At 35.4% G+C, this 27,727-nt stretch overlaps 2 protein-coding genes across 3 annotated transcripts in view; one reads left to right on the top strand and one right to left on the bottom strand.

Moving 5' to 3' along the window:
• LOC143149096 (uncharacterized) overlaps nt 1-27,727 on the top strand; it is a 178,601-nt gene that overhangs the window by 94,672 nt on the left and 56,202 nt on the right. The window lies entirely within an intron of this gene.
• Nucleotides 1-27,727, bottom strand: part of LOC143148980 (uncharacterized) — an 89,636-nt gene that overhangs the window by 60,242 nt on the left and 1,667 nt on the right. The window contains exon 2 of one of the 2 annotated variants that reach the window (XM_076315859.1): nt 5,665-5,766. The exons of the other annotated variant lie outside the window; for it this stretch is intronic. The gene's annotated coding sequence lies outside the window, so the exon portion shown is untranslated. The remainder of the gene's footprint in view (nt 1-5,664; nt 5,767-27,727) is intronic. 2 annotated transcript variants of the gene reach the window in all.

Below are 27,727 nucleotides of genomic sequence, written 5' to 3'. Positions count from 1 at the left end.
ATTTTAAATACTTTTCTACTTTCGGATATTAATTTATTTTCTAAACGTAACGAATTACGTTATAATTTGTAGATTGGATCAATGAACATATATGTAAAGTTTTATTAAAATCGGCATCTGGTTTACGATGTTTCCTTTACCATTATCGCACATGGTTGGATGTCGATCAAATATTCGTAACAAAAGTATTGGTATCGAAAATTGATACCAAGTAACTGAGACTTCGAAGCCTATCAATATTTCCATATTGAATAGTTTAATATCGAATTGCTCGAGTACCAACGATACCTAATCGTATGAGTTTCCATCGTTAATGTTCCCAGACTTCAGTATCTAAACATTGAAAAATCCTGTAAGTTAAAACCCACTAGACAGATTTCGCAGTTATTGCAATCCAATTGGCTTGATCACCGTAAATTATTCGGAATTACGCGACATAAGGAATTCCGTCTGATACCACGACGAATTTCAAAGAATTCGCTAAAACCGGACGAGAAAATCCCAACAAGAAACGAGGAAAATAATCGAATTATGCGGACAAACGTGTTACAGAGTGACGGGTTAATCTACTCGTTACAACATTCTCATACACACCATTGACGAGGAAACCTATATTCGAACTCGTCACTCTTACACCAATTCGAGGAACGTCGATTACAACGTGATCCGTTTTCGACCGATCGCGAACTCGGTAACTCGATGTGAATAGCCTCGCCGCTATTAGATCGCAGTAACTCGCGTGTGCGGTTCGCATTTATGTGCGGCGGCTGAATTCGAGGCTCGGATTAATGATAAACGAGAATGTTGCACCGTGAATTCGAAAGCACGTCAGGAGCATGCAATCGAATTTTTGTGTCACAATGAGTTTTCAAACGTTGATTGAAATTTTCTTTGAAAACGTGTGCCACGAAATTCTTTGTGAACTCGGACTATATATCTTTCTTGAGAAACACAATTTTTAATCATTTATATGTGTCTTTTGTCGAGAATAAAATAAAATAGGACGGAATGAAATACGTGGAATAAGATCAAATTACCGATTTAATTAACTGTCATTTTGACAGTTAGAGTGAAAGTTCTTTAAGTAATTACAAGGCAATTGTTACGCGAATCACATTGGACACTATCTTCACTTGTAATTGAATTAATATTTAAAAAAAAACGGTAGCTCTTCATAAATTAAATTGTACTAAATATAGAGAGAGGTAACATTATTCCACCGTGATTATTTTATCTAATATTTTAGAACAAATCAGATTTGTATAGAATGATTTATTGGAACAGTGTTTTGAGTCTCTTCACTATCCGGAGGAAGATATAATAAAATTGACTCGTTAGAGTAAAGTTTAATATCTGTTTTTTCGAAATTAATTCTCTTGTTTCTTTAAACAGATGGAAGCACGTAACTTGTCTATCTTGATTACTTTCTTTGATAGCGAAACGGTACAAATTTTTTCACAAATTAAAAAGACGTGAATAATGTTAGTACTTATTATAATAATATACTACAGAGAATTGCGAGCTTTATATAAATTGTCAACAAATGCGTTGAAAGTTATGCAGAGACATCTATCCCTCTGGCCAGAGAGCCCTGGATCGTATTAAGATCTGGTTTAATTACATTCCAAAATTAATGAAACGTGGTACACACTGTCATGCGCGTACCACGGGCACATTGCTTATAATTGGAACGTCATTGCTGTTTGCTGACACATGAAACAAGTTCACTTTATCTTTTGCATTAACAATTATACACTTAAATAATCCTTTGAAAGAAAGATTCTAAAATTTGAATCGAAATTGGTAATCGTATATTTCGTACACTGAATATTTGACTCCAACATCGTAACATCATTCGATTAATGATGAATTTATACTCCGGTTCCCTTTAATCGGGCAAATTTAAGAACCCGACCTTAATGCAGCTTAATTACTGAATGTAAAATGTTTTAATAGCTTACTGCGTAAAGCAGAAAGTAAAAGTATATTAAGTACGTGACAAGAAGGTAAAAGTAAAAACAACATTAGCATATATGTAAATATTTCCACCACTACTTATTTACAAAATAAATAAAAAATGAAATAAAACAAACGCAATATTGTTTGGTCCTTTTTCTCGGACTACTTGAAACATCTATTTACCAAAACTGTACACATTCTCTAACAGACAGTACTTAAGACGCTAAAATACGTGACCACTTAAGTTTACGGACCCAGCGCCTTAAAAGAGTACAGGTTTTAGCTGGTTTACAAATCCTTCCGGGCTCTCTCTGTACACAGAGTGCACACAATACGAATTCTAGTATTGAAAAGTCAGTCAGCCTCGGTCACCTTCTAAGTTGGTTTCTGTATTTACCACGTATCGCGGTTTATGTAAAATTGTATCGTCTTTTTAAGAAGAGTGTAAATATTGAAAAATATATTTCACATTCGATATGTATGTTACTTGTTCTGCTTCAGGAAGTGAAATAAATATCTATGACTCTTTCTTCGTAAATTGTATCAATAATACGCAATGAAGCAATCAAAAAGTCTCTCGAAAAATCTTCTCTTTTCTACATTTTCATGTTTTTCCTGTACACATACTTCTGTTTCTCGCTGAGTATGCTATTACGGAATAACACGTTTCAAATTCTTTCACTAATGCGTAGGTGTGTCTTAACACGAACCCTGACGATATAAAAAATTTCAGGGACGTAAGGGAGAAAATTTTCTTCGAATTTTATTCGTTATTCGAAATTCGAGACCCAGATAAGACTTTTGCCTGCCTCTGTTGCCAGTCAAATGATCCAAGTGTCTATATTCAGACTCTTGCGCATTTAGTATCGATACAAACGTTTCTTTCTGCGAAACCGTTTAATACAACAAACGTGAAGAAATTCAACGAACATCCAACTAATCAACTAGGCAGCAATATTTCATTAATAATTTACGATGCAGCAACTATGTAGCAGCGTCACATCGTAGCGAATGCGAATCGATTAACGACCCGATAGATTTGTCTTGGGATCGTGGTGTTACGACGCCAACCATTACTACCTCCAGCATTCATCATTTCAGCTGGGTTTCCGAGAAACGTGACAACTGCCCTATGATTTCACTATACGTGAAACTGCAAAGCAAGTTCTCGGTGTAACTTAGATAAACCGACTTGATTGCGTGTACGTTGGCTACGCGCGAATCCGTCCATTAGGTCGATGATTGATATCCATTCAGGAAATGACAACCGTGCTAATAACCGCGTACGCGTTGAGACACAATCGGTGGGAATCACGTGTATACTAATTGAAGTTCTGCGCAGCGATCGATGCGATTCCGGGCTAAAACTTGAGATATCGGTTACTCACGTAGCCGTCAATCGATCGTCGTTTAGATATCCACTAAGCAATCCGTACTACGACGAGATAACGAGACCCCAAGATGCCAGCTGCCCCGTATGAATCGATACTCCGTAACACCTGCCCTCGTAGTCGATCGGAGCACCATTGCTCGGTCTTGCGCCTTGAATCTTCAAGATTGTATTTAGATAAAGTTATAACCGCCCAAAGTCCGCTATAGTCGACCCCCCAAGTCCCTCCCCCTACACGATCCGCGACGTAACGTTTTTATCGGAGTGCAGAGGAATAAAGTAGAGGAGGACGAGGAATTGCTAATGCATTCCCGTTGTCAACTACTGGGTATATCAACTGTTAGGTATGAGCAACGTGATAAAACCATGTGAACCACTACACTTGTGGAAGTCGAAGGGGGACATAGCTAATATAAAAGTTTAATATAAATGGAAAATATAAATGAGAATTCCTTTTGTTCTTACGTATCAATCCATGAATGCACTAAAAGTGTACTTTAATTCGCCGTAGAGTGTTTCGAAGATAAATAATAGTTCAATATCCTTGTGGACAATTGGAAGTTTGTAGTTACCTATTCGAATATTTCGAATACAACGGAAATTTAGAAAGTAAAATAACAACATGTAAAAGAAAACGTATTCTACAGTCGAGCGGCGAGTATGAAGAAGCCTTAAACAAATACGCATTTAATGCTCTAAAGATATAAAAGTAAACGGCTAGAGGGTAAATTACCTACTTTCTTGTCATTTTCATTTCTTGCACCGTTTCATGTTGTGGCGCAATTATTTGTGTTACCCACCTAGTAACGTAACTTTTCAGTTACTTCTTCTACCGTCTGTTGACAAAAGTTGCTTTTTACGACGCACGCTATTCCTCAGTTCTTTATTTCACGTGATACGATTCCTGCGCTGTACGGTAATGGTTGGTTTCCAGTGACCCACAGGGTATGGGTTTTTCGGTCAATTGAGTCGACTTGCTCGTTATGAAAAGAATCGTCGACCAAAAAGGGTTCGCGCAGTAAAAAAAGAAACGAAAGAAAATAAAAAACGAAACAAAGGAATCCACGATTAGGCGAACGAAAATTATTAAAAAAATTCGCTAGGTTTGCCTCAAGGGCGATCGAGCACTTATTAACTTACGAAAACAGAGAATCAGACGTTGCGTCTGGTAATTGCACGTACTATTAAGATCTACCAAGAAAGAACTCGAAAACTTTCCCACTGTTCTTTGCACTAACACCGTAACGCTCGTTTTCATATGAAAATAATTTCGAACAAACGAATGAAAAGTAATGATCGTTAATACGGTACATCGAAGCGCGATGTATTATTCAAACTATTTAAATTGTAAAATCAACAACGTGCATGTTGCAGCAGCGACTGTAATCAGATCTATCGTAATATCATCGGCATTGCGCTTGTTGTTAATATACATTACCATCCATTTTGAATTCGCGTTTCATTTGATAATTCTTGAGAAAATGAGTGTAACGATATTAATCATTTGTACAAAATATAATACGAAAAGCTATTTTAGTCTCCATATAGCTACTAAAACAATGTGTAAATATACACATGGTATATCTATGGTTCTTATTGACTGTTTCTTATCGAAGTATTTTGCTTAACTATTTTGCTATATTATTATTTTATCGTAAATTTTCTTTGAACAAATTCATGTTACTTTTTAACTGGTAATTATATTACTACAGCACTTCCACAGACTTTATAGTCCCGTTACGTTTCATAATTTCTTTTCTTTTTCCTTTTCTTTCTTTATTTCTTCAGCAAGTTCATCTCCCAACAGATTAAAAGGTACTCACTTTATAATGACTTATTCTTCGCTTCTTTACTTCATAATAGATGCTTTTATTATAACTTTAAGCGTTCGGAAGATTTGCAGAATTTACATATACACTTATAAAGATTTAAGATTCTTTCACTGATTGTGCACTTTAGAAGAACAGCCACGCAACACCACCAACATTTTCAAATGTTTATTCGATACTGACGAGATACTTTGCAATGTGTTTCTTTTATAATAGAGTTCTCTGATACTATTTCAAAGAAAACGCCTGAAGATTCCTGAAACTATCTTATCGTTGCGTATGTACTTTGAAATCATCGACAAATAGTTTGTCGACATTACTATAATAAAGTGTTTCATCGACACTCAGTTTGATCAACGTGGTCAATATTTTAAAGATTTGGGATTGTTACGATGGAACTTTATTCGCGGACAAATCATATTTATCTAACAATAACAAAAAATATAAAACAATTAGAAATGCAATGTGACTGATGCAATAACTTACGATGACGTATTCAAACGTGCCGTATTTAGACTCTCAAGGTATTTTAATCTTCTTCCATGAAACTCGGTTCAACCTGGCCAAATTCAAGCTTCCTCTCGGCATCTATGGATGAACATGTATTTATGTAAGTGAGAGCATATCAAGACCAATGAAAATTGTGGCGGAAACGTCATTATCTAACGCAACATCGTCGAATGCAACCGATATTGAAGGTAAAGTTGTACAATTTTAAGTTTACACAAGAACCACTGAATCCCTTGTATCGATAACAACTTGCACAACCAGCAAAGTACTAGGTATTTATATCAATGTATAACTTTATCAAAATAAATACGTGGTGTCGGAATTTTCCGTTTCCACTCGAGCCTGTTTCGAGAACAGGTCTAGAATAAGATGCATTTTGTTCTGCGTGCGAACGAACCTGCGTTATGATAAACATTTTAGCGTTGACCTACCGCCGGGTTTTCCGTGGGCACGGACGACCCTTTACGGGGGTGCAAGATAACCAAGCATGGTAATACGTGAGAACGAAAGGAAATGCGTGTGGTCTGGAGAAAGTGTAGAGTGTTTGGAAAAAACGAGCAATTGAGATGGGTGAACCAAATGCATGGAGTGAGAAAGGTTGAGGATTGGAATGAAATGGAATGAATGCGTATAAGAATATAGAATGCGAAAGAAGCGTGTTTGGGGCAGTAGGATAGAAGAGAGTTCTAAAGACAAGGACAACGAAGACGGTAATAACGCGCTCCGAGGACACAGAGAATTAGTTTAGTTTTGTATGGAAATTCTTCGTATGTATAATTAATCTACTAATAAATAAGTCTACTCTTATTGTACAAAGAGATATTGTATAAGAGATATGGAGTAAGCATCTAAATGCTTACTCCATTTTAATGCCACATCTTAACGTAACCAAATACTATGCAATACGTAGGTATTTCCCCTTCGTAATTGCTGTTTAACAAAACTACCTATAATCTTTTATACTGATCTAACTATTTAACCAGTTCATTCTCAATTGACAATATTGCTAAACACTTTAGCCTTTCTTGGGCCATACTACTGCTAAGAGAGTCTTTAATAATCTCTAACTTAGGAAACGTAGTTTGCCCTCGTCTGCAGACGAGACAGGCTTAGAGAAGCTGAAACTTATAGCAACCGGAAACTTATATTTACGAGAAAGGCGAGTATAATTGAAAGATTAGTTGAACATAAGGTTACGTTGTGTGTTGTATTTTTGTTCGTTGCAAAGTCGTAGCTCATCGAAATTACTGTTCCCCAAACTTTCTTTTGTAGCAGATATTTCGTCGCAATCTATATTAGTCACGGGTTAAAAATGGATACTGTCTTTCGATTAAACATCAAAGAAAAACAGAATCGAAGGAACCTTCGAACTACACGTTGCCTCGATATTGGTACCGCTATTAATAAACACCGAAACGGGAAACCCGCTGACAGTGTATGTTTATCACGCTCGTAAGTATACGCGTTCAGTGTGTGCATTGAAATGCACATCTGCTGCGTGTTTTCTAACTTTAGCGTGTACGTACGATCGATACCGTTTTGCAATAATCGAAGATTAAGTTTAAACGGGCGAGTAATCAATCCGCACGAGCTGCCCAAAACGTTTAACGAAATCATCCGTTAATCTCGATTAGGTGATAATCTTGGACAAAATGAGCTCTACAGCTGCACAAACTGTGATTGTAAAATCGCGTGCCAATAGAGGATCGTCCGTTCCCATTCATCGAACGTTCGAGGCAAAACCTATTTCCATATTTGCGAAGAAAAAAAGGTGAGCACGTTTGTTTCCACGGGCTGTCCAATTTTCCAAATGGACGTCAGATATTCGAAGCCGGCAGCTGTACCGAGCGGATACAGATTTACATCCACACGTTGCTCGTATGGCTCCTCTGCCTGATCGTGTTGTTGCGCCACAAACCTGTTTTGATCTTCAGAAATCTGCAAACACGAATTTTCAACCAGCGAAACGCAGAGCTTTCACTGTTTTAGCACTTGGCGAAAAATGAATTAGTCGAATCCGACGAGAACTATAATCGAGTAACATTTTTTCGTCGAACTAGTGAAAAGAATGCGATCGATTTCTAAATTGATGGAAATTGCGATCAAGTCTCAAATTTTGTAGAAAATTTCTAACAAAGATCGTACATCTTGCGAATTCTGAACGCTGGTGCTTTTTTGAGTAAGTTTCTAAATATTATTAATCCATAACTCTTATTATTAATAGAACTATAGATAACGCAGATATTTAAGTGTAACCATTTAAATATTCCAGCCCGTATACACATACGTTGAAGAAGAATTTTTGACAATTACATTTTTACAATAAAAATACTCAAAGGTGTGATGATAAAATACTCATTTTCGTAAGATTCTTCATGAAATTGAGGAATTTAAAAGAATTCTTAAAAGCTACGCATTATATTTTTATGTACATTTATGAGGTGAATTTATAAAGAAATGAAATGCGTTTTGAATGATATATGCGCCTTTTAATATAAAGTGTCTGAGTGGTTGTACGGCATTCAAAGTAAGTAGCCAGACATTTAAAATTTATCTCGAAGCTTTTAAGCATGAATGAATAAACGTTTGTCAAGGATTCTCAGCTTTTCAGTACGTCGAATACCGTCTAAAATTATGTGCAAGTGTGTGCAAACAACGTCGCTTTAATAAAACTGTATTTAAAATTGATAATGCTCGTATATGATTTTCACCGATTTTCGAAATCGACGATGCTACTTATCTCGACTGCTAATCGGAGATAATGATGACAAAATGAAAATATTTCTAACACAGCTAGAAAAGGAGTGTGTGTGTGTGTGTGTGTTTATTAAGATTCTTAAGATATTTTAACGACTGAAACATTAAAAAAGTATGGAATGAAGGCATGCAATTCAATGAATAACTCGATGAGTAAAACCGAGGAATACCCTTCGTGAGAAATAATCGAGAGTTTACGATATTTGTTAACTAAACTATATTGGAAATAGCATACCCTGTCACATATTATAGCAAACGTATACGTGACACTAATGTCAAATGTATGAAAAGTATTTTAAGGTGCATGCAAAGGACAAGAGAGAGCATAATAGCACACAAAAGGGTCAAAAGGTGAATACCATGATAACCTACTGCAATTTCGACTTTATTGTTAAAATTCAGTGAAGAAATATAGTACCACGGGATACATAATATATTACGGGAAAGCACAGGTGACACGAGGATCTAGAAGACAGAAACTGATCGCAACTTCTGGCACTGAAGCAAAATTTATCGCGGTAACAGAGTGATATAAAAAAAATACTGTATTTCGAAATGTTAATAGAGGAGCTGACGAATAAACCACTCAGAGTACTGTTGAAATTGAACAATCAAAATGCAATAACTTTGATAAAAGACGGTGCGGTAAACAAGCGTTCAAAACATATAGATATAAAATATCAATTTGCTCAAGAGTCGGTAGTTACTAATAATGTAAATGTATAATACGCGACCACGGGGCAACAAATAGCGGATATTTTCATTAAACCGTTAGATTTTAGAAAATTTAATGTACGCAAGCAGGAATTACTAGATTGCGACGAGAATATAGTGCAGAAATTAAATGAAAATATTTGAAATAATTTCGAAAAGTCCGTTTCAATGAACTAAGAAAAGTGGATTGGCACTATCGGTGTACGTTGAGTATTAATATGAGTTGGTATAGTTGAGCAATTGGAGAGGTACGAGAGAATGTCGTTGTGAGAACATGGTTATGGAAACAAAATTAAGAAGTAAAAATAAAACTGTATAAAAAAATGTTATTTTTATACTGTGAAAATAACTGTTTTATTCTAGTTTATTTGTGTGGTAAACTAACATATATTTGGTTATGAAAAAAAATAATAGAAACTTCTAATCTGACCACAAATTCTCCACGTGCAGTCAAGTCATTTATGAAGAAGATTATAAAAGATAATAGAAATGTCATGCTTGAATAATCGTCTTTTAATGAACATCGCCGTAAATCTAACTACTGTTTATACTAAACATTAGAGGTTTTCTGTTTCAAAATATTCAACCTTTCTTCGTTTGCTTTGCTCCTGTAAGTATACGATTTAATATTTCTTAATCCTCTTCAAAAGTAAAACATACCTTAAATAATATTATATATGTACATTAAGTAGAAAACATAAATAGTAAAACCGTAATAGTAAAATTCGTACTGTATGAAATTTGGTGAGAAACTAAAAACTTGTATTACAAAAATCATTAAAAGCATTCTCAACCTTTAGGTAGGGAACAAAATCGAAAACATTATTTATACAAGTAAAACGTAACTTTCGTTTCTACACTCGTAAGAGAACACGTATAATATAACCTACGTTGTAATATAAGAACTATTAAAATAACGTGCACTGTAACTTGCATAACTGTATCTTTTTCCTACTCTAATTCGCTAAGATAACGTCGAAAGTAATCGCCCGGATCAAAATACCAACCTCGTGAAGAATCATCCAGTGACCTGATAGAAGCATAGACCTAAGCCATAATAGGGCGCTCTGAAACGCAAATGATAAACCGACGTACGATTTCAAAGTAAAATTTTTCACTGCAACGACTTTCAAGTGTAGAATTTACATTTCACACGGGCCAGCTTGCTCAATTGCGAGAAAGTGTTGCAGCGAGGCTGGCGCAGCATCTGAAATATTCCCCGGCTCCGTTCTGCTTCCGTTCCATTGTTCGACGACACGCTGGATGTGCCCGAACGATCTTAGAGCACCGAGACGCTCGGAGAATTGCCGTAAGTATCAGACTGCGTCGAATCTCGCGCCTGAGGAATAATGATTTCCGCAGACGTCGGCCGTTTCCGGCATTTGAAATCCGTAACGAGCCATTAAACACTGGCGACTCTTGTCTTAACCAGACGGAACGGACCAAACGCGCGACGTTAAGAAAAATATATACCAGACTTTTCAGACATGACCTTTACAAAGAGAGAAATTCGCACGATTAACTTTATTTATTAGATTAGTATGATTATAGATGAACAGATTTCGAATAACGTTTACGTAGGATAAATCACTATAAAACAATCCGTATAAATTCTATTTAAGTAGAGCTGGGACTGTTCGAATATTAAATAAAAATTTGCTTCATTATAGAATAAACCAAATGATTTATAATAATCTCTATACATTCGATCTTATCGATCTTACGGAGCATGTAAAATTCTCTTAAACTCGAAGAAGAAAAATGTTACGAAAATATTTCGAATATTATTTAAATATTTGTGACTTCGAACTACCACCAATCTCGAGATACTTGATCAGTGGACAAAATATTCGAACAGTTCGAACTGTATTCATCGAATATTTGAATCATTGAAGTATTAGAACATTCGAATACAAAAAAATTCGATTAGTCCCATCCCTACTTTCAAATATTTGATACACCTCATTAAACAGAATATACCTTTAAACACTTATTTAAATTATTATCTTATTAGTATATAACGTATACTTACGTAATATTAGTATAAAAATAACGAAATCGTTTAAGGTGCGAAACCACAGTGACTCACCCTGTGTAATAAAGTATTATTTGTAAGGTATTATATGCAACGAGAATAATTTTACAGTAGGCAACGAATACACAAATAATGATATTCATAAATACCAAAGACATTTAATTAACCTATAAATCACGGCATGACGACGTAACGAGATTCACGGCGACGATTATAAGACGAAACGTGCTTGTAGTAAGTATTAATCGTTGCAATAATCGTATTATAAATAAGAAACTGTAATTAAATCTGGCGCTAAGAATCACAAGAATAAGGGAAATTTATTGTTTAATATCAAGCGTAAAAGGTATAAAAATCTCATTTTTGACACATTGACAGCGATATGAAGATGATTTTATAAATTTTATATGCATAACTTTCAACTTTTTCATAACCAAACGTATGATTACACGGACCTGAAATTTCCACGAAAATTAAAAGTTCTTTAAAAAGGCAGTTTGTATTTAATTTTTGTATCAACAGGGCATGTTTATAACAAAAAAGGTCATACTTCTGTTTAACTTACATTGTTTCACATACTATTTATTTAATAGAATACCGTGTCTTTTTAAGAAGAAAATTAAAACGACCTGCTGTCGCTGTAATGTAAATGCATGCCTAGACACATGTGGCAACGATAACTTCTACCATGGATTCAAATCTGCATATTCCTGTTACATTCCCAATTTTCTCGCCGAATATTCTTGAGACACGTAGAACTTCAAAAATGAAAAGTCTAATTACCTCATTTGCTATTCAAAATACCAAAAATATTTTACCCAAAAAGTGAACGATTGCATAAAATGTGTAAGAGATGAAAATAATTTTGTTTTAAAAGTTACTTGTCTTGAAAACAGTAATCGATATTTCTTCAAACTAAACCACCAATTTTGTTCTGTCGAAAGTTAGAAATACTTAATTAAGGAGGTACGTACAGATTTGATTAACAAATTAGTTGATTACTGCGTTATATTTTAAAATAGTTATATATCAGTGACAAAAACAATATCTTAATTCAAGTAAAATAACTCGATATTGAGCAATGTGTAATATATGTACTCGAATAATTTAACAGTAAAATACTATATATTATACAGCTGTTTAATTTATTTTTCAAAGAATTTATAACTGTACATGGGACGCAACAAATATTGATGACCTTGATTTTTGCAAAAAAAAAAAAAAAAAAATGTTTGACAGAAATTATTGTTGTACCTTATTACACCGTAGAAAATAGTTTCTTTAAATATATCATCGTTCTCAGTAGTAAAGAACACAACACGTACTATTGCTGACGAAACACCCAGTGCATGCAAATTTTAATAAAAGTAAGGAAATCAATACGTGCAATGAAGTTGATAACAAAGAATACTGAATGTCTTAGCATTTTCGTATATCTCTCTCGCATGAGTATTTTTAGCTGCGAAGCAACCATGATAATTCTGTTTGAATTGTAAAAAAGTGTTCTCTTGTATTTATTCAGATAGTCGATCCAGAAGATGCGTAGTAAACAAACCGATACTCAAACTAGAGAGAACATTGAAAGTTTCTTTTCTCCCAAAAGACCAGTTCGATGTATAAAAGATGTATTCGATGTGTCGTGTGTTTATACGTAACAGAAATCGGAATGGAGTTTGCCATTGCTTCAAAAGTGAGTTTAGTATTCCTCGAAACTTTGTTTTCGAAATCAATTGTCGAATAAGAATGTGCTTTGAAATTTCGTTTCTGTGAACTAATCGAGTATGTAAATGTTTACTTTTTTCGTTTATCGATATGTAAAAAGATAGAATTGCAAGTCGTAACGTATTACGTCAATATTCAATTCGACGAAACGTTAATGCTTTTGTTCGCAACTTATGTTTATTATAAAAGTAATTTTAAAATCCGAAAAAAAAAACATAAGTTCGTAATTGTAACTTATTCAAAGCGAAAGCTACAATAAGAAATAACGACATCACTTTGTTCCATATTTTATACTCGTGAGCTTGTTGAAGCTTTTAAAGCGAGTTTTGTTGAAACGAAAGAAGAATAATGCAACTTTTATTCCGAATGAGATCTACCATGCACGGGTAAATAGTTTTTCATGTGGTAATGTTTATACTGTGACGCTATATTGAAATTACACCGTATCCAAATAAAAGAAAAAATTCACTGTTGTCGTAACGATACAATCACTAGTTCACATATTAATGTAATATATTTCTGTATATGTTCCGAATGAAAACAGTAAACTACATATTTTAGTGTAACGAACACTCAACGCTAATTTAAGTTGGTGCTTAATTAAATAAAAATTACTAATTAATTAATTAATTAATAAATTACTTAATTAATAAAAAACACTAATATACGAGCGCACGAACTAATGAACCGATCTGATACGTAGAACTTTGGTTCTTTCGTTTCAATTGTTTGAACGTTGTCTTTCTGCTTGAAGGGTAGTACCTACGCGCATTTAAGGATCGTTAATGAAAGTGTACATTATTCGTATCATCGATCGTTCGTGTATTCTATTCAAACCTAAATCAGTATGCGATCAATCGACGAGTACTTTCTGCAAGCTACACTAAATACTTGTTTTCTCGTACTCCTACGTACTCCTCGTAACAACTTTGTTCAGGTAACCGGGAAACTTCGCTAGACGCAATTGGATATCCGATTCGATTTTTCGTAGGCGAACTTCCAATAAAAAACAAATTCGAGGAAGAAAATTGGTCCGCGATGCTTGAAGGATGTTGGAAATTTATTGTCCATTTTACAAGGCAACGCTCGCGCGTTCCTCGCCGGATAAATTCGGACGTCCATTCGAACGGACGCGAGATTGTCGATAAGCCTGTTCATGGACATCAATCTGTGCGCCGACACTGAAAGTGCCCAAGGACTGGACATCTGAACGCGCGACCCTTGCCCTTTCGTATTATTCCCGCATTCGTTTCGACCCGTCACGTTCGTACGTTTTGCCTGCCTACGCGAGTACATATTCAAATAATACCGGAGAACATGTTCTACTCTTGCCGGGGAACATTTTATTCCGAAATTACCTTACGGTGAACACTGTTCGCAATTTGGTGTTGGGGTGTGATAAGAATATATCGCGAGAAATGGTGATTAAATATACGCAAAACCGTATACTCGATATTCAATCAAGTACCTGTAACGCATGCGAGTAATTGCATTTTGTTTCGGTAATATTGCAGTTCGGCTTCGAATTTGTCTAAAAAGTACAGAAACCAAGCTACGCAAATGAATTTTTATCTCTGAAACTATCAATCGTATCAAGTTAATTTTCCTTATGTTTTCTTCGACGAAGAATACTCTCTTCGGAATACATTTTCTTTAGACCGAACAATCGTTTCTGCAACGTGAAAATTATTCGCAAATTTTATATTTTACTCGAGTCGAAATTCATTGGAAAGAAATTCCGAAAAATGTGTCCTGGTTCTTCGAAACCAGTAATTTTAACCAGAATACCGAAATAAGTAATTTCCGGAGTGGACACATCGTAATTAACAAACTCAGTGAGATGTTGAAGATCGAGGCACGGTGCGGTTTAGATAACTGACTCGCGATCTCAGATATTACGGTCGACCGACCATATCGCTCTTGTATTATATTTTTTTTTGAATAAAATCTACAATCAAATTGAAATCAACAAGCAACGGATATAAAACCGCTTTAATGGGAATACTTTCCGTTTCTTTTCCGTTACTCGCAAAGAGACCAACCAACCAGGTGACCGGCTCATTCGCGCTGAGAAAACCCTTGTATTATTGTATCTAGACATTCGCAAGGTGCCAGTCAATGGTGAACGGTACTGTTCGATGTACCGTTGTGTAATATCTTTCGACTTGTGGGACAATGCTTCTTAAAACGGTAGACGAGCTAACCCCGTGAACGATGCAATCGATACTTGAAATTGGCCCTTCTTTAATTAATTTTCTCCTGTAGAAATTGAAGAACCAATCGCGTACAAACTATATCTAAACGTCATCTCCGATACGGTTACCGTGGAAAGTTCGGTATGGGGCTGTACAACATTCTACCGACGACTGTAACGAGGAATAGGGTTCAGTCCATTAGAAACATTAGAGTCGCGATCATGCACCGACCGTTGAACCATTCAAGACTCGGTTCAAAGTATAAGCACATGTTTGTGCTCGCACATCGTCACCGGAATTGTATTAATCGATCAACATTAAATTAGTGGACGACAGCTCTGGACTAAACGCGCCCACAATAATCAGTTCTGAGCCTTTAAAACCTCAGGCAACTTTTTACAGTCCTTCGAGCCGGATTGCAATCTACGAACGAACAGTGTGTTGTGCCACAGACATTACGCGAACGTACGCAACTTTAACATCATCGTGAAAATCGAGAAACCATTTCCCGAAAAATTCTTCATCGCCAACGGAAATGACCGTACAAGTCGAACAACCACAGATCGCAAATGGTAAGCTCGTTGTACACTTTTTAATCAATTTAAACGGAAAGCTATACCGTCGTTTTTCCTTCGTATTTTCCGTTTATTTTCGATCCTCTTCGTAACGATAACAAACAAAAACACAAATACCTACGAATATTGCTGAAAAATACTGAAAAGTTCAAAATATTGGGTTCTCCAATAAGAACGACAGAACTTTGAATTGTCGTTATTGCAAAGCGACAAATCAGCCAGGTGATACATTAGCATTGGGGAAACCTGTGTATCTAGACGTTGTTCACTGTAAAAAATGATTGACCTGGAGTGGGATGATCCAGGGAACAATATATAGAGTATTTGGTAACAGGTGTCCGAAAGTTTAAGTGGTAACTCTACATGGTAAATTAAGGTGAAAATCAACAAATGACGAAATTACATTTAACGATTTTTGTCCAAGTTATCAATTGATGAGGATACGCGTAAGAGGTATCAAGAACGAGGGACTTGCATACATCTAGTTACTACTACCGGCACGCGTATATCAGCAGACTCGTGGTAAGAGCAGTGCCGTAACCATCAAAAGATCCCACTTGCCTCGTAGTCAACGTAATAACTTACAATATCGTGCGATACTGCTATAGTACTCTCCAAAAGTTGATAAAAAATCTAAATAGGTGTACTTTTATAGTAATATCGCGTTATATCGTAAATTATCTCGACGTTTACGCGCCAATAGTACGAGTATAGGTCCCTCACTTCTAACGTCTTTCGTGTGTATTGTCAACAATTAATTACTCAGACACAAAGCATATTTTGGTATGTATAATCCAGTCCCTTAAAATTTCTTGCGCCTGCTGACGAACACTCTGTATAAATATATATATCAATACGTACGATGCACGAAATCCATTATACAAACTGAATCTACATTTAAGCAATACGTACATACGTCTGCTTACTCTTTTGCATTCTCGGCGTAAGCAGACGTATTATTTTCTTTACATACAATGGAATGTATTATAGTTTCACGTGTTGCAACGATGGGGAATGAAATTTAATACGAATGAATGTTGACCAATTTCAATTAATTCAATCTTGTTAGTAAGCAAGCGTGACAATAATCGTGTCTATTCAAAGGTCTGTCAATGAACACGTTGATAAGGTTTTATGCGGCGTGTTTCAAACACAGTTTCAATATTGTATATGTTGAACATGTAACTGGTTCTTTCTACTACGGTTCAAATACCTCGTTGCGTAAAAATACGCGACAGCAAGTGGAAGGTAAACGAATACAATTGGATTTCCTAACATCGTTAAGATTAATACTAATACGTCAATCTAAATCCTAACTAGTTGTTAGCAGCGATAGTGTTTAAATTCTTTCACTCGATTGAATCCATATCATAAATGAATCCAAAAAATTCTAAAACAATACTAAAATTTCGAAAAATTTAAATTACATAAATATTTGTAAACATTTTGAAAAAATAGATCACTTTGCCATTAGCATTAGGTTTATGCAGAAATGACAATCCGAAAAAGTGACAAAGAAGTTATCATGTTTTTAATAACAAAATAATAGTATTCAGCGGACAATTCTCTCTTTGTGAAGACCAGTTTAACTTCAATTAAATTAGATACTGTGAAAGTTCTTACTAGTCACATACAATATAAATCTGATCACATTATTCGAATCTTGTTGGTCAAAGGCACATTTGAAATGGAATTTATTTCAAATTTCGTTTCGTCTGCCCATAGAATCTTATTTCAGTCTAAAATTGTTCAATTGAAATATTCGTTCATCCAATCGAGTTGTTCCTTTTTATTCCACGGCTTCGATAATATTTCTCTCGCTGTCACATATCCTTGTAGACCTGTTTCTAGTGACTAAGAATGTTTATATATGTCGATACTTATGAATTGTAAGGTATATCTGGCGCATAACATCAGCAACCGGTAATAAATAAATTAGCAAGTAAAAGGAACTCCACACGAGGCGTTAAAGCTTTTTCATGAAAGTTTATGTAAACGATCCTTCGTCATTGCGACCTTGACGGAGGCAACTCGCCGAAGATAGCAACCTTGTTACTAGATTTTGTATTGCCGGTTTATGTTCCGACAGTGACATCGCGTTGCGTTCCCCTTATAGCCTCCATTATATAGGAACGGATTACTGCACCCAGAAGTCAGATTCCACTGGCGTCACTGGTTAATTTAGTGTTTGTTAGTGTACATTCTGTCAGCGAGGAAAAATTAATGAATCTCAGCTCTCGGTGCTTTCCTTGATCCGTTGCCCTGCGGAATGAGGTCAGATCGAAGTCCATTTCGATGTCGGCACGTATACACGATTCTGTTTTATATTCGCATCGTGACAGGTTGTTAACAGCCAGGAGTTGCTAATGATGATCGGGAAAAAACTGTAACTATTTAGTCCACTTAGTTTTACATTGTGCAAGCTTGATGTATTTATAAATGGATAAATAACATCTTGCATAGACTAGTAATTGACAGTTTCAATTAACGATCTGTCAAACTGTGGTTCGTGGATTCCTGAACCGTAGTTGGTGAATTCCTGAAGGGTTGGGTTAGATTGGAAGACTCCCTAGGCTCTCGGAAAGCAAAAAGAGGCATATTTTACGTAATATATTTTAAAAAACTTATCCTGTAGTATTTTATCTTGATTAAAAGCCAGTCAATTGCTGTGCGCGTGTTCACCAGGTAGAAGAAAAGCCAAGAGACGAAATTGTGGCCCTTATTCAACGTAAAACATCGTTTCATCGTTTCCAGGGGTTAACAGGCGTTTTAAAAACTCCGATTTTCTAACCCATCGCGTTGATAAACGAAAATTGAAAGCATTATCAAGATTTGAAAAAACCGATAGAGAAAGATGTACATTTGAGATTCGAAAATTATACCAACTACGTTCTACCGTGGCAAAGGAGCTGTTTACTTTGAAACACTCTTTAACATTTTAGTGAAGTAAAATTAGACTTCGGGTTAAAGGTGTAGTTAATCGTTCGACTCCGTTGCGAAATCAATAACAAAACATCAGTTTCGTTTATTTTAATTCGTAATACTGTGGTGAAGCTAATTGTGATCTCACCGAATCTCACCGGTACCTATTTCATTTCTACCCACAACCATTAATCTCCTAAGTTATTATTGTAATTAGAAGTAGTTATAAGTTACGCTTTTAATTTATACGAAAATGATTTTAGCTAAAAATGTAACAGTTCTTAATAATATTACGTCAACGCAGATACGCGTTGATTCTGTTCGGTAATAAATAAAAATACAACCTAGGATACGATGAAAAAATACGTTTCCTTGATATCTGTGCGAAGGACGGTATTATAGTTTTAAAGTATTTAATTTCATTCAATGAACAATTACTTAAATCGATTTCAAATTTAAGACAATTATACGCGCGAAAGTAATCTCCGTACAAAGGAGTTTCAAGTGAAATTCTCCAAGCAAAATATCACAAAGATATTATTTTTCAAAGAAAGGGACAACAGTCTCTTCGTAAAAAATACAATAGGGCACGGGTGATTTTTTAATCGTTATGCTACAATTAGTTAATGGAATGTCCTTTCGACCAGCCTTGGTAATATTTCGATAAATGGTAACCGTGGGGTTGCTTACAGAACAATCAGTTGAAATGACGAAGAATGGGCGTGCGCGATGGCAACGGTAAGGAAGGAAACACGCGCGGCTGTGTATATCGTTCCGCAACTGTCAGACATGGCGGGCAATTCAGGCTTCGCGAAAAACTTGTTTATAGAATATCAGCGACGTTCCAGTCATCGTTATCGCACATTCCGGCCACTGTTTCCCCGATTCTCGCACGAGGGAGATCTATAATTACAAACGTGTGTGGCAGAGAGTGGTGCGATTCAATACCCGAGGCGACGCCGTGCCGCGACCGTATCGTCCGCGTTAGGTATATACATACGTACGTCTAGTGTTCACCACCTAACGCATGCCGCACCCGCGATTTACTCCGAACCAGAGTCGATCATCATTGACATAATTACCTGATAACAAGTCGCATAACGGTAATACCTTACGTAAATTCAAGACTTAACGATAAAGCCTTAGTTGGTCACTTTGATCGTCTAATCAATTTCAATAATAAAACGTTATAAATCATTTTATACTCGGTCATTTATTTATTTATGTGAATTAATATAAAATTTTTAATTTCAATTTTCATTATCGCGAGCTCCTTTATTTTCTCTTAAAGAGCAAACGGATGTTTTATGTATTGCATAAAACGTAATACAGCCAGTAAGAGTAAGAATATTTCAGCTTTGATTGTATTTTCCTGGTATACAAGATATATCGTGATGCATTATACAATACACATACATCTCATATAATACATACACATCTCATATAATACATTATATGAGATTCTTTTCAAGTATGGATTTATCGTACGAGTAACTTTATGTAAACATAAGTTCTATTTCACCTTGTTTCCGAATTATAGTCAGTTTCGTGTTCTAACAACCAGCATCTCTTTGCGTATAGTTTGACTAGAAGTGCTCAAAATGACCATCTAGCGCATCACTGCAAAGCTACGAACATCTTACTGTTGATCTGCTTATCCTTTCGATAGATCTAGCTGTTCTTCGGATTCGCAGAAAACCTTCAACACTCTGACGGAGGATTCCAATATTATCACTGAACGTTCTACAGATAATGAATTTCGAATGATTGTACAAGTAAAATTCCAGCGAACCCAAGTCCGTGAACAGTGTTTACATATTAATCAGCAAGCTTTTTTATGTAAGATATGAGCGTTGTTTGTAAATAAACGCAATCTACTTTTTAAACGTACTCCATACTTTTAAATATACTACTCGATGATTAAAACTACTAGTTTAGAAACGATTGCAATGCAAAGATCCCATAGCCCATTTACTCACTGATATTAATTTACACGTATTAGACGATATCGTTTAAGTCTGTTGCCACGACAAATGTTTGAATTAAATATTCCTTCTCGTTTAAATTATAATGATAATTCATAAAAATGTTAAATTGTAACACGATATTCAGAAGAGTACAATGAATAACCAAGTAAGGGCATAGTTTCACTAAGCATCAAAGAAGATGAACGATTTATTAAAGTGTGAGCGAAAATTAGCGAAATCATGATTGTTTCGAATAAAAAAAAAATTGTAATGCATTATTAATCTAATAAAAATCATAAATTGCTTGCAAACCGGTATACTAAATACAAAGGAAAGGTATGTATAAATACTATGTATAAAACTGCAACAACTGATGGCCCCTAAAATTCATAACACGTGTATCGCGTAGGCCTTTGAAAATGTCTGTTTAGCAGCGGTTTACTGTACATTTTGATGTTAAACATCCCGCCTGTCATCCGCAGCGTGCACGCAAACATGTGTCGTCATCAAAAATTGATTTCCCGCGCGCTATACGTTACAACCACATATTACACTTCGGAGACATTTCGATGCATAGAGTAACGTGCACATGCATCTGCGTCCATTCACACACATACGTATAAATTGCGCAAGAGCGTGTACGTGTGTCAACTATAGCAACCACCATATCACGCAATAGGAATCGATATTGCCCGGCAGAATTTATGGTCTCGCGTTGGCCGAATCATCGATTCGTGTAATGACCTCGTGTGGTACAACTTGCCTGGTAAATGAGACATTGCATGATGCGAGACGGTCACGCATGCCAAGCAGAAGATTCGCGAAAGCTAGGTGTACAGGGTGAGGCCGGACAGGGGATTATTTTACATGTAAAAGTAAGTCGAAAAAAAAGTATATTTTTTTCTTTGAGGTATTCTTTTCATCAAAGTACATTTTTCATCGCCGAGTACCCGTTAATTATATCACACCTGGAATAATTATACGTTCTTCGCGATCTTGACGAACGAAAATATTTTCGAATTTATGTAGGTAATTTAAAATCAAATTAATTTCAATTCATGATTACTATTTCAATAGTGCAGCTGTACCTCTACACACATACATTGTACACTTTTTAGAGACAACGTTACACAATTTTCTCCGAAGGTAATAATAAATCGTTTATTAAGATTAATTAATCTTTTATTTTATTTTCCCCCTTACGATGGATCTATTTAGAAACACGTTTAGTAATGTCGAGAATATTGTGCGAAACCTAAATGTTAATCAGGATCGAAGCTAATGAATTTTAATATTATGTAGTTTCTCGTCCAGTTTCTTCTCGAAGACGATCTCTATGTACACGCGTAGCGAATGCGTGTACTTAATTGCATCAGTTTCGCTAATATAAACTCCAATATGTTCTACAACAGTCTTAATTGTCATTTATTAAACGAATTTTTGCTAGATATTATATCGGTACGTGCGTCAGTTACTTAATTTACCGGAAAATTACCTGCTACGTATATAACATTCCGTAACTTCCGAACCGGAAATGGGAGAGACTTGGAGTCCCAAAAAGGTATAACTTTAAACCAATACCTTTCGAATTATACCTAACGTGTCTACGTTACACCATGTGGTTAAAGCGATATAACTGTTTTCCTTATTCCCTTAAATATATGAACTTTAAATAGCACATATGTATAAACATCGTTCTTCAAGGAGAAAGAAAAAAATAAATAAAATTTCGATTTAAAGTTGCACCGACATTTTGAACCGTCAATGATTGATTAATATTAGTCAAGTGACTATTTTTAGACATTGTTCCCGATGTGGTTCTCTTTGAGTAGTTGTATCATTTTGTACGAGCTGTTTTTAGTATCGAATACTTCTCTCAGACTGTTGGATACTTGATCCTACAGGCAAAGAGTTTTCGTATTTCTGCAGTTGATTATAGAAGTATTGTTTACATGCAATTGGATGCTATTGTATTCTTAATTAAGTGTTAGTGTGTGCCCTATTTTGTTCCGAATAGTTTCGACTCGATCCATTTGGCCAAGGTTTCGTATAAATAGTTTTCATTAATATGTTCGCATAAACACGTGCAAAGAGTATCCCACGCAATTGAAACGGTCAGATACAGACCAGGTTTATGCACTTTCGTGCATGAGTACAATAGGAGAGTGTAACTGCACTTTTCTCTTAAATAGAACTAATGCTATTGGATACGCTAATCAATTTCTCGCTTCGTAGAAAAAAGTATTACAGTGCCCGAGCAATGCTAGCTTAGAAGTTATTTGACTTTCAAATTAGTTGAATTATTCCTCGGTAACACGACATTTACAATTAAACATTCGTATCTCGCGTGTACGGCTCTCCGTCGTTAGCCCACACGAATCAGTATTTTGCTATCAATCCTGATACATTTCTCGCATATTAGGTTACATCGCGTATCTAGGTAGAGAATATACCGTTTGACGCGAGAACATGATCAGGCCTGGAATGCAGCCAAAGCTTTGTCTTGGAATTCTAATCCTAATCGGACTCTGATCTTTCGATCCGTTTCTTCCACGATCGACTCCTAGCGAAAAGTGACACACGTTCACCCGTTAGCGGGGACCGAAACGATTCAGTGGCCGTTACACCATCTACGTCACAATGGTACTCACGATTCTCCTCTCGCGTAGTTCACTTGCCAGCCAGGCCTGATTCGCGCGCACACGTGACCCACGCTCACCCGTGGTCTCGTTAGGCTGCGACTTTCGTTAATCACGATAAACGACCGGCTTCGTGTGCCCCATATCCCGTAGCGAATATTCGTGTTGCCCGGCGTTCGGAAGGTGTACGCCGCGCCGGACCACCGGAACGTCAGAATTCACTCTCGTTACCGAACTTTGTACCGTTCCCAGCGGCACTGAACACTATCCCCTAAGCCGTAAGATAGCCCCGGCGTTTTAGCGGCAATCCAATTTGCCACGATCGATGCGACGGCAGCCACGCTCGTGTCGGGGGCTGAGCTTTCCACCCGTAACCCTGTCCCGCGCGCTCAAAATCTTTTGGGAACGGATAAACTCGTCGGAAATGGTTCGACGCGCCCGACTTGCTGCTACCGAGTATTCTAGGCCCAAGCGGTGACGGAAATCGAGACGCTTCGAATCGATTCGAACGGAGAACGAAGAGTTCCAATCGGTTCGAATGTACAAGTACACCGGTGGTCAGTTTGTTCGTAACGTGAGCAAATAACAATGAACTTTCTTGGGTTGTTCGGAAAGTCATTTCGTTCTCCAAAATGGAGAATACATAATTTAATCAAATGTTTATACGCTCTAAAAAAATCGTGTTTCATTTTCACGAAAAAAAATTAAATGACTTTTCGAACAACCTAGTAGAATGAAATATTCCACGAGTAAATAAAAATTTGATCGAATAATCTTCTGCACATCTGCAGATTAATAGGAAACTTCACATTAAACAGTCACCGATCGCCCGATAGGTCAGATTTGAATTATCTTACGTGGTTTACAATTCTTTTCATTTTTCTGTCGTTAACGTTTGTTTACGATAGTTCAATATACTTGAAGCAGAAATTATAGCATATGTATGTACTTTATATTCGAGTAACTTTAGATAATTCTCAGCAAGGTTCCAAATGAAAATTATTTTTAACACGAGCCTTGGTTTGTACGGTGTATATTTATGTTAATATTGCCGAAAGTTACATGCGATGATATTTCAGTGGTACTCGAAAACTACATTTGCAAGGCTTTGCAGAATTTCTAATCTATCAAGACTTGTCAGGAGTTTCAAGACTACGTAACTTCGAGTAATATTCGAAGCGATTCGGAATCAAGCAATGACCGAATAGATTGAAAATTTGCATGAGAATAGATTGAATACCCATTCTAAGGTCTGTTTAATGGTTATTTGAGGGAATTAAAAACTTTGACTGTACCGTGTATACCTCGATGGATTTTACGTGAAACTAGATTGCGATTGAAATTAACTTTATCTAAATTTGGTTACCGATCCGTATAACTCGTGAGAAACTTAGTTTATACATAGTTAGTAGACGGGACGAATCGTTCGGAATATTATAAGGTGCATTTTTGTAAACTATTAATAATTACAAGAGAATTCTCTTTAGGCTCAATAATTTCTGCAATTTTTTAGTTCTTTCGGAAGAAAATAACATTTACTTGAAAAATCTGTTTCTATTTTATATTTCTGTTTCTTTATAGTACATTAATAACCATTTTCTTTCGGATAAAGAAATGCGATTTTTATGAAGGAAAACATGAAAGCAAAAATTGATTCGATAATTAAATAATTCTAACGATATTATCAGATGTTTGAAATTACATTAGTAAAGGAACGTGTCAATGAATAAATAAGAATAGGGTAAAGAGTATCTTTTTCATGAATCGCTGTCACTGTATAAATTATGGAAAGCGTATTTTTTTTTTCAAAGTAGTAACGCTTCCTATGCCATTTTATTAAACAATAAGTAAAATTCAATTCTATCCTAAGAATGGATGTAGTATAATATATAGTAGTATGCGTCGTATAGTACACATACATATTTTACAAATAATAGTATTACAAATATGTCGTTGTCCATCATGAAACTATAGTAAAAATGTTCTGTCTTTATTACGTTACGATTCTAGAATTTTTAATTTTGTTGTCTTTCGTTGCAAAACAAGGATATGTTTTAAAGTAGAAAGGTACTTCCTACTAAAAAGTTAATAACGCAAAACATATACAACATAAAAAGTATACAAAATATGCATTTGCGTAAACATCCGTAGTCTAATTATGAAGAATAATAAAACACGCTATTTATCTCGGTTTAACTTAATTAATCTTAATTTTCATTTATTTTCGTGCCCATACGGCTTCAACAAAAGTTGTACTTACTTACACAAACAGAACGACAATTAATTATGTAAAATTATTATTATTATTATACTTTCTGATACAACGCTACTGCGAATTATATTTATCCAATTCCTGACAATAATATTTTATGCTTTACGTCTATGAAAGTTATCTTATTTGTTTGGCGTTTATCGTTATAAACGCAGCTAATAGAGATTGAATGATTCGTTATCCAACATAATTTTCACTGTGTTCATTTATAGTATATGAGTTTCTATATTGTTAAATTTTATTCGAACATTTTTTCTATTTCATTTTAGATGATTATCCGATTGTATTACCCGTTTACATTGTTTTAAGACCATAATATTCGTAAAAGTACAATTAACACAGCGAAGTGAACTTTAATATGAAAGTTAATCAATTCGAGAACCTAACAAGTACTAAGCAGAAATTTAACGAGAATTCGGTACTATATCTTTGACGTTATTACGTTCCCACCGTTTCCATCGTAACTAACGAGGAATCTATCCGCTGAGAACGCCGATTAACACTTGCATCGATCGCCCGCATCAGAGGAAATCCTTTCTCGCCTCCGGGATGGACCTTCCGTTCAACGTAGTTTCGCAATTTCCAACAATGTTCAAAAACTTGTTTATGACAAGCCTTGATCACCGAACGAAGAGTTAATCGTAATAATTCACGAAATGCGAATTATTTCTATGTCGTTAGGTACTTTTCGAGAGATTCGCAACACGTAATATACACGTCTACAAGTTTTTTGTATCATCGACAGAAAAGAAGATATAGATTGACCTATTTATCAGATTCATCCTAAATGTGGGAACCATTACTAATATCTAATCGTGTTTAAGGGTTGGTGAATTGCTTTCCGAAATAGTCCGCCAGCAATTTGGGTCCAATGAATTTTTAGATGAATGAATAACGCTTGTAACATTTAGGAAAATTGAATCCTTGAATATCCTTGAAAATTGACTATCTTTCTATTGGAGTTAATTGGATTTGAAAATTGGAAATCGATTAATTTACTTCGAATTACGGCAATTCTGTAATGTCGTTTGTTCAGCGCGAGTAACGGTAAAATCTTTGTCTCATCCTGGTCCCATTTCGACAGCTGAAAAGAAGCATCGAGTGCTTCGAGCGGAAAACGTAAGTGCTGATAGCTGGCCATTCTTCGAAGTCATGTAGAATCCTCACCATCGTACGTTTTTCCGACGAGGTGTACTTCCCCGCAAACGAGGTTTCGGATCGTGTTGAAAGCCTCGGAATTACGGTGAACGGAAGCTCAGCTCCGGAAGCGAGAAAGGATTTCATCTGACGTGGACGGTTGATACAAGCCGGCGATAATCGACATTCTCAGCGATTAGTTTTCTCGTTAGTTATGGTGAAAATCGTAGAAACATGGTAACATCAAATCTAAATTAAATTTTCGGTAAACTTTTGCTTAGTACTTGTTAAACTACCAACTTGATCAATATCGGCATAAAAGTTTATTTCAGTACACTGTATCGACACTATGATGAATGAACGAATCCAAAAAAAAGAAATAAGTGGATTATAGTCGGAGTAAATATTTATCAAAAATCGAATAAAAAATATCTTCCGTCTAAATTTAATGATGTAGAAACTGATGTTTTAGATGAACAGAGTGAAAATTAACTTAGATAATGAATGTATTAAGTGTGTATCTTTGTGAACAATCGTCACATGTGTACTTGTTACCTTGTAGCAAACGCTAAAGAAATAAAACAGACGTCATTAACATAAACAATGAAACAGGTGTAATGTAAAAACTGAATAATTTGAATTGAAACTGGTATTGTACCAGAAAGTATAGTAACAATTTTTTAATGGTTAATAGATAAGTAAATGATTACAATTTTAATAATAGACTGATATAAAAAGAAAGGCTATACCGAAAGAATGGAAATTAACAAAAATTAAGATAAATTAAATTAAACCGAAATAAATAATGTACTTCGTTACACTCTACATACCTCAGTCATTGTCTGTGAAATTTATTTATTGTCTCGGAAAAATATGCAGTAGACCTTTAGTAATTTCAAATAAATGCTTGATACATTTATTTCTTACACAAAACACAGTGAAATTATAAGTAGTATTTTAAATATATTCTTACTTTTTCACATATTTTCCATTATACTATAAAAGAAAATGTAACTAAGAATTCTGCAAGTATAGTCGAGACGAATTAGTGTAATTCTTTTAGTCGATCGAAGATAAACAATGCGTTTCATTATTTTTCGTATT

The sequence above is a fragment of the Ptiloglossa arizonensis genome, chromosome 7 (genome assembly GCF_051014685.1).
Source record: "Ptiloglossa arizonensis isolate GNS036 chromosome 7, iyPtiAriz1_principal, whole genome shotgun sequence".
In the NCBI taxonomy this organism is placed as follows: domain Eukaryota; kingdom Metazoa; phylum Arthropoda; class Insecta; order Hymenoptera; family Colletidae; genus Ptiloglossa; species Ptiloglossa arizonensis.
Note: the sequence above shows the minus strand (reverse complement) of the source record. Positions and strands in the feature narration are given on the sequence as shown.